The sequence below is a fragment of the Bombyx mori genome, chromosome 12, assembly GCF_030269925.1.
Source record: "Bombyx mori chromosome 12, ASM3026992v2".
In the NCBI taxonomy this organism is placed as follows: domain Eukaryota; kingdom Metazoa; phylum Arthropoda; class Insecta; order Lepidoptera; family Bombycidae; genus Bombyx; species Bombyx mori.
The window spans coordinates 717,589-725,342 of record NC_085118.1 but is presented as its reverse complement, the minus strand read 5'-3'; positions in this window follow the sequence as shown (position 1 = coordinate 725,342).

The following is a 7,754-nucleotide window of genomic DNA, read 5'->3' as shown; positions in this document are numbered from 1 at the left end:
CACTGAGCCTAATGTCATTAGAAATTCTATTTATTTTCGGTCAACGCGTTGAGGATATGTCATTGGGAGATCTTAATTGTGTAGTTTGTGATACTAATGTGATCGTATGAGCTGATCTTAGATAGAATACTGAGATGGATGATGGGAAAGTGTGCTCCTTTTTTTAACCACGGCTATTGAAATTAGTTCAAACCTGACTACACTACAGGGTATTAAAGATTGTTACGGGAACGAAAACTGCCTTAAAATAAGCACGTTATGATTTTAAGTCCAGTTATATAATGATATAAAGTCCTTTGATATTGTTTAAGCTTATATTTGGTTTTTATTGCACTAGTGTGCTTGTTAGAGCTGTTGGATTACTCTTACTTCGAACTCAACATTGTACAACAGTGGGTAAATGAAGATGATACTCTGTAATTTCATTATCTACTTGTATCCCCAGTTGCCAAATGCACCACGTTAATACCTTCTGGGCAGTCAGGAAGAACGGGCAACAAGGTCTCGCAAACGTCTCCTTAATCCAAGAGTTTCGCAGCAACCAGCGATTACCAACAGTGATATAAACTATATACTAAACTTGTTCAAACATACTACGTTGAATTGCGTCACTGCAACTCAAGTGAAACTGTTGTACCATAGTCGAAATGAGCACTTTCTTCCTTTAAAAAGGGATTGAATCTAATAATCTTATCTTATACCTTTAAACGAGCAATTCTTGTATAACAAATCTGAATCTCGAAAACGGCTCTAACGATTTTCATAAAATTTAGTATACAGGGGATTTCGGGGGCGATAAATCGATCTAGCTACGATTTATTTTCAGAAAATGTTGTTTCATTCCTGTTTTCAATAATCAACTTTATGACTCTTCCCGACATCTATTGGCGAATAATAATACAATTTTTCTTAATTGAGGGCAACTAACCGCTTGAAAGACACAACAAGAGGGCGTTATCAAAAAAAAAACTGAGCAAAGGTCGGTCATAATTTAGTATAAATCTAAATTACTTAAAGAATATCTTTTACTTTTTAAATTAGTGGTTGGTAGTAAGAACAGCCTAAACAATCATAGATCACCCAACGTAGCAGCCAATTATAGATCTTTATCAAGGTTCTTACGTCTAAAAAGCATCAATTTATAGCTTAAAATAAAACCGGAGGAGACGCGGAACACCTTTGTATAAACTAAAAGCTTCCGAATGCTGCTACTACTATGACGTATGATATGGAAGTTGTATTAGCATTAGTAGTTTGAGTAGCTCGGCGATCACTTATCCACCAAAGGGAAAATAAATAGTTAAGACTAGCTGACCCGGCAGACTTCGTAGTGCCTCAATCGATAAATAAAAGACCTAAACTCTTGTATAAAATAAACTTAAAACAAACAAAATCAATCCGTCCGACGGGGGACACATCTAAGGAAAAACAAATTCATTATTTTTATTTAATTCCGAGCATTTTCATATTTATCTACCTTTTAAACCTTCTCTGGACTTCCACAAGTAATTCAAGACCAAAATTAGCCATATCGGTCCAGCCGTTCTCGAGCTTTAGTGAGACTAACGAACAGCAATTCATTTTTATATATATATTAGTGGCTTACTGCTGAAAACTTTGTTCGCTTCATGGCCACAGTAATCAGAGCGGTGCCACTAACGAAAGTTTACTACAGTACTGCGTAACAATAAATTCATTAGCGGATAATGTCTTTGTAACGCTCGGTAGTGCGGCCTCATCTCCGCGATATCTGACTGCTGTTATACTAATAATTCTGATTGTATCTATCGTCTGATATAGAACTAAGAATAACATAGAATTTCAAGAGAGTTTTCTATAGCTCTTTTTGTTTAGTCGTGCTTATGGAGTTTGCCTATTTAATGATGACAGCGTAAGGAAATTTAGATACCTACATGAGACAGTACAGTGTAAATAAGGTGACCTTTCTCCGTGATATCACAGTCTCACCTGTATGTTAATAATGAGTATTCTACCGTCCAAACTATATATACGGTTACAGTGTGCCTATAGACAGTGTCAGTGGCATCAACACGTGCACCGGCTCAGAAGAGTCTCTAAAAAAAAAATTGCTTAGTTGGGTGGACGAGCTCACGGCCTACCTGGTTTTAAGTGGTTACTGGAGCCCATAGACATCTGCAACGCAAATGCCGCCATATACCTTGAGATATAAGTTCTAAGGTCTCAGTTTTTACAGTAGAGCGGCTGCTCCACCCTTCAAACCGAAACATAATAAATACTGCTTCACGGCAGAAATAGGCAGGGTGGTGGTTGGTACCTACCTGTGCGGACTCACGAGACGTCATCCTACCACCAGTAATTACGCAAATAAACAAACAAATAATACGCAAAAATAAACATAAGTCTGTTACTTAGAATTACTTCATTATTTAACACTAGCTTTCCGCTCGTACTTTCATTTGCGATGACGACGCTTTACACAACGTGGGTGACCCGTGCTTGCCTGTGAGATGAAAGGTAGCTTATATTCTCTCTGAGTACTATTCATTTCAATGATTTCAAACGACATCCATACAGAATAACGTTAAAATTGATTCAGTGGTTCGAGTCTGAAATCACAACGGACCGACAAAACTATTTTCTGATTTAAATAATATTATTTACCGTGTAATTTTTATAATTGATGCTCTTCAATAAGTTATTTCCAAAAAACTTTAAATGATGATTAAACTCTAGATCATTCTTTTAATTATGCCTATAACGTTGAAAATTGGTAGGAAATAATTTAAATATAAAAAGCATTCATTGCTCAAGCCGAATCAAAAACCTATTAAAGTTATTATTTTTACTGGTGGTAGGACCTCTTGTGAGTCCACGCTGTTAGGTACCACCGCCCTGCCTATTTCTGCCGTAAAGCAGTAATGCATTTCGGTTTGAAGGGTGGGGCAGCCGTTGTAACTATACTTGAGACCTTAGAACTTATATCTCAAGGTGGGTGGCGCATTTACGTCGTAGATGTCTATGGGCTCCAGTAACCACTTAACACCAGGTAGGCTGTGAGCTCGTCCACCCATCTAGCAATAAAATAAAATAAAAATAGAAGTTTTAAAAAACTAAGTACACGCACACATTTTACTTACAAACAAACTTTCAAGGCAACAATAAAAATCATAAAGGTCTTCTTTAAGTCGTTCCCTCTAATCTTACTTAGCTCTACGACAGGTAAGCATTTCATCGATAAACCAAATACAATAACTGACTATTATCTTTTACTTAATCGCCTCGTTTGATAATCTGCCTTATAGACTTTGTCTTTGAGCTTATAATTCCTTATCAAAAGAACATTAAAGGGTCGCACGGTCAACGAAATGTTTCCAATAATTAGTTATCATCCATCATCGAAACTTGGCCACATTAATAAAGATATTAAATGCCTTTGAATAAAAATAAAGGTGTGCCCTTCGACTGTAACTCAAGCAGATAGGGTCCGCTTTCGCTTGGCTTGTTTTCGGATGGGCGGTCAGATCAAAGACGGCGGCATCTCTGGGACATTACGGGCAAAACCAATCATGTGACAGGACACGATCGCACTCACGGAATAAACTTAAAAAATAAAACTATTTGTCTTTTTGTTGACCTTATTGAGAGACGTGACGTCGAAGAATAATATTGTTAATTAATCGGCTTTTTTTTTACGTAGAGCTCGTAGACGTGCTACGGCGCGGCGGCGTAGGCGAGATATCGGTTTGAATTTAGAACGACTCAGATTTAAATTAAGTTTTCATGAATATTTTGAGCTTTCTTGTTAATTTACATATAATGCCTAATAGCTGAAATTATCAAAATTGGGCAGTTTCCCACGCGTGGCGGTGTGATGTTTGTTACAGAACTTAAATAGGTTCAATCAATGCTCTGTAATTACGCTTTACTTCATAGGGTTTGATGGGAAGGACAATCGAACCCCAACTGATGCTGTTTTTACCGGAGCTAGTAAATTCCGTGATATCGACGCCCGCCTTAAAACATAAGATCAATTAGGTTCGAACTGGTGTCGAAACACACAACCGCCTTGCCGTAAAACAGGCAAGATGGAGGTACCTACCCGCAACCTTACAATCCATCCTATCACTTCTATAAGTTCTAAGGTCTCCGTTTTTACAGTACAACGGCTGCCCCACCCTTCAAACCGAAACGCATCGCTGCTTCACGGCAGTAATAGGCAGGGCGGTGGCACCCACCCGCGCGGACTCACAAGTCCTCACACACACTCCTACCACCAGTAATTACACAAATTATAATTTGAAAAATTGTAATAAATTACACGATGCTATTCTTTTACCGTGGAAGTCAACCGTGAACATTTGCTGATTACGTAATTCATTAGAAAAATTGGTACCCGCCTCAAATTCGAACACCGGTGCATCGTTCAATACGAATCCACCGGACGTCTTATCCCTTAGGCCATGACGACTTCACACTTGCTTCCAAACAATCGGTCGATTAGGAGCTACTGGGAAACAAATTAACAATCACACATACCAACAAAAGGGTAGCGTTTCTTTGGTAGTAAAATGGCTATTTGGTTGCCGAATATCGCAGACTAAACTAACCCACCCTCGTTGTTGTTGTGATAAGCGAGCCTGAAAGATTCTAGGGAGAATGCTCCCCATAATTCCTGAGTGAGTAATTGTAATTGTATTGAAGATCGAGGGAAAGAGACCGCGCGGGCGCAGTCCGACAAGGTGGTTCGACCAAATCCGCACCACACTCGAGATCCCATTCCACGACGCCCTTCATGCGGCCAATGATCGAAGGCGCTGGCGGGACATTACAAGGAGCAAAATCCTGTCGACATATAATGGTGACGACCCTCAGCAGTGAGGAAACGACGCGAGGAGGAGGAGGAGGAGGAATTGTACCAACAGATCGCAAACGTCAAACGACCTACCGCCACCGCTCCACTCGTCTAGTGCAATGAAAACAAGTCAAGACATGTCGTTCGGGAATTCAGAATTCAATTTGATCGATCGAGGACATAAATAAATTGAATCAAAACGATTAACATACGCGAACATACGGTTTTTTTTAGTTTATTTTGTTGTGTACGCGACGTTACGAGATCGAATTGTTAACGATATTAGCCGACGACGGCCGTGATTGATTGTGTAACAGCGAACAGAGGTCGCTAAACTTTGGATAAAACTATAATTATCAATCATTAGAAAAAGCCTTTACTCTCTTTTACGGATGAACCTCGATCGAAATGATTCAAATAATAATAATAATAAACATTTATTCAAAACATAAATTTGCAAAAAATGAAACAAAAATTAAAAGAAAAATAACAAGGCAAATGGAAAGGGTTACCGACTCAGCAGTGCCTAACAGTACCGAGACAATCGGTACTGCGGCGCTGATCTTCCGCCGGCACCTGCGGAGGGACGTGCACATCAGCATCTGACCGACCAATCATTATCTGAGCTTAGAATAACAACAATAACTGCAAAAACAACAATAAAAACAATGAAATACATATATTAAATTATAAAAAATTACAATTGCAATACACAATTACAGCACGGAATAGTTAAAATTGATATTTTCGTATTTTATTTGCATATTCAGAAGATAAACTTTTAAATTTGCTTTAAAAGAACTTAGTTAGAATTAACTTAACTAACTCTCAAATCAATTAATTTTAATTTTCTTTATGTTTCAGGTGAGGACAACAGACGATTATTAACATATTTTTTTTCCTACCTAAGCTGAGAGCCTTGAGAGGCTATTTCAGCGTAACCCTAACGTTTGTAGGTGAGCTCAAGGGGCTCAAACCTGATGACGATGCTAACACGAACCCTAGCAAGAGCCGTGCTTCGCAGAATCTACCACCGGATCGGAAACGCGACCCACTGAGAAGATCCGGCGAGAAACTCAGTGGGCTGTGTCTGGGAGTTAATTTACTCGTCGAGCCCTTCGTCGCAAGCGACGGGTTCGACGAGAACGGTGACCGGTGCTTGAAGTACCTAGAAGCACCGTTAGTGGATCGGGTGGATCTGAGATGACGTGTTTTGGGCGACGTCGACTGCTTTCCATTCTGTCCGCAGGATCGGGAATGTTATTAACATCGTGAGCAGATGGCTTATGACCAACTTGATGGTAAAGGCTGACTGCTCAAAAACATCATCTAAGTCAGGGACACAAGCCTAGGGGACAAGTCGACGTAGCCTAAAGGATAAGAAGTTCGGTGCATTTGTATCTAGCCACGCACCGGTGTTCGAATCCAGCAGGCAAGTACCAATTTTTCTAATGAAACACGCGCTTAACAAATGTTCACGATTGACTTCAACGGTGAAGGAATAACATCGTGTAATAAAAATCAAACCCGCAAAATTATAATTTGCGAATTACCGGTGGTAGGATCTCTTGTGAATCCGTACGGGTAGGTACCACCACCCTGCCTATTTCTGCCGTGAAGCAGTTATGCGTTTCGATTTGAAAGGTGGAACAGCGATTGTAACTATACTGAGGTATATAAGGTATATCTCAAGAAGGGTGGCGGCCTTTACGTTGTAGATATCTATGGGTTCCAATAACCACTTAACACCAGGTGGGCTGTGAGCTCGTCCACCCATCTAAGCAATAAAAAAAGCAAAGTCGCTTTCAACTACAAGCCAACCGCAAAAATCGTTTCAAAACTATTCAAAACGTTTAGTTACTTATTTATAACTAACCATCCTACCTAACTGATTGCCACGAAGCAATCATGTCTATCGAGTTGAAGGCAGCCATCCAACTTAAAAAGGCCGGACGTTGACGGTGTAATTCACAGTAAAGAAGATCGTTACGTAGAGGCTTTTTTTTTGCATTGTACTTAATAATAATAGTAAATAATAACAAAATAACTTTATTTGACTCCACAATAATTAGATAGAGCTTCATTAATTTAATATTTAATAATTATATTACCAAGCAACGATAATATATTTAATACTCATGCAATTTAATCTCCTTCTAATGTGTACCCCTTCAGGGTACAAGCCTTCTTCAAAGAATTCCATTTTCCTTATCTTTAGCAGAGGTCATCCAGTCTCTTCCTGCTTTAAATACAAGCTCTTCCTGCCACCATACTTACCTTCTCATCAATAACAGATATAATTATATTGGGCCCTATCCTCATACAATAACACTTATCTCGACAATAGCTCGTAAATATCAAAAAATAATTCCAACCTCAAAAAAAAATAAACGAAAGCTTTCACACAGTAAATTTAAATACAGTCAAATCATACTATAATCTAACTTAATTAACTCGGTGCATTTGTGTTACAATAAAACTCTATTTCTATGTAAATGAACTAAGATTGTTCGCCCCTGACGCGGCCTGCTTCAAACGGATCCGATCAGTCACAATTTTGACATCTTTTGATATACACCGACATATCGCGTAGTTTCTAAACATTAGTTTCATTGTACTTTTAACTGCCAACAAAGGTAAACTTGCCTCCGTTAGTTTTAGCACAAGAAGACGTTCCCTCACGGTAATGTAAAATGCAATCGTTGCTATCTAACGTTAAGAACGCTATCAAAAGTTAACGCTGTCGTCGTCGTGGCCTAAAGGATAAGGCGTCCGGTGCATTCATGTTGAGCGATGCACCGGTGTTCGAATTCCAGGCGGGTACCAATTTTTGTAATGAAATACGTACTCAACGAATGTTCACGATTGACTTCCACGGTGAAGGAATAGCATCGTGTAATAAAAATCAAACCTGCAAAAT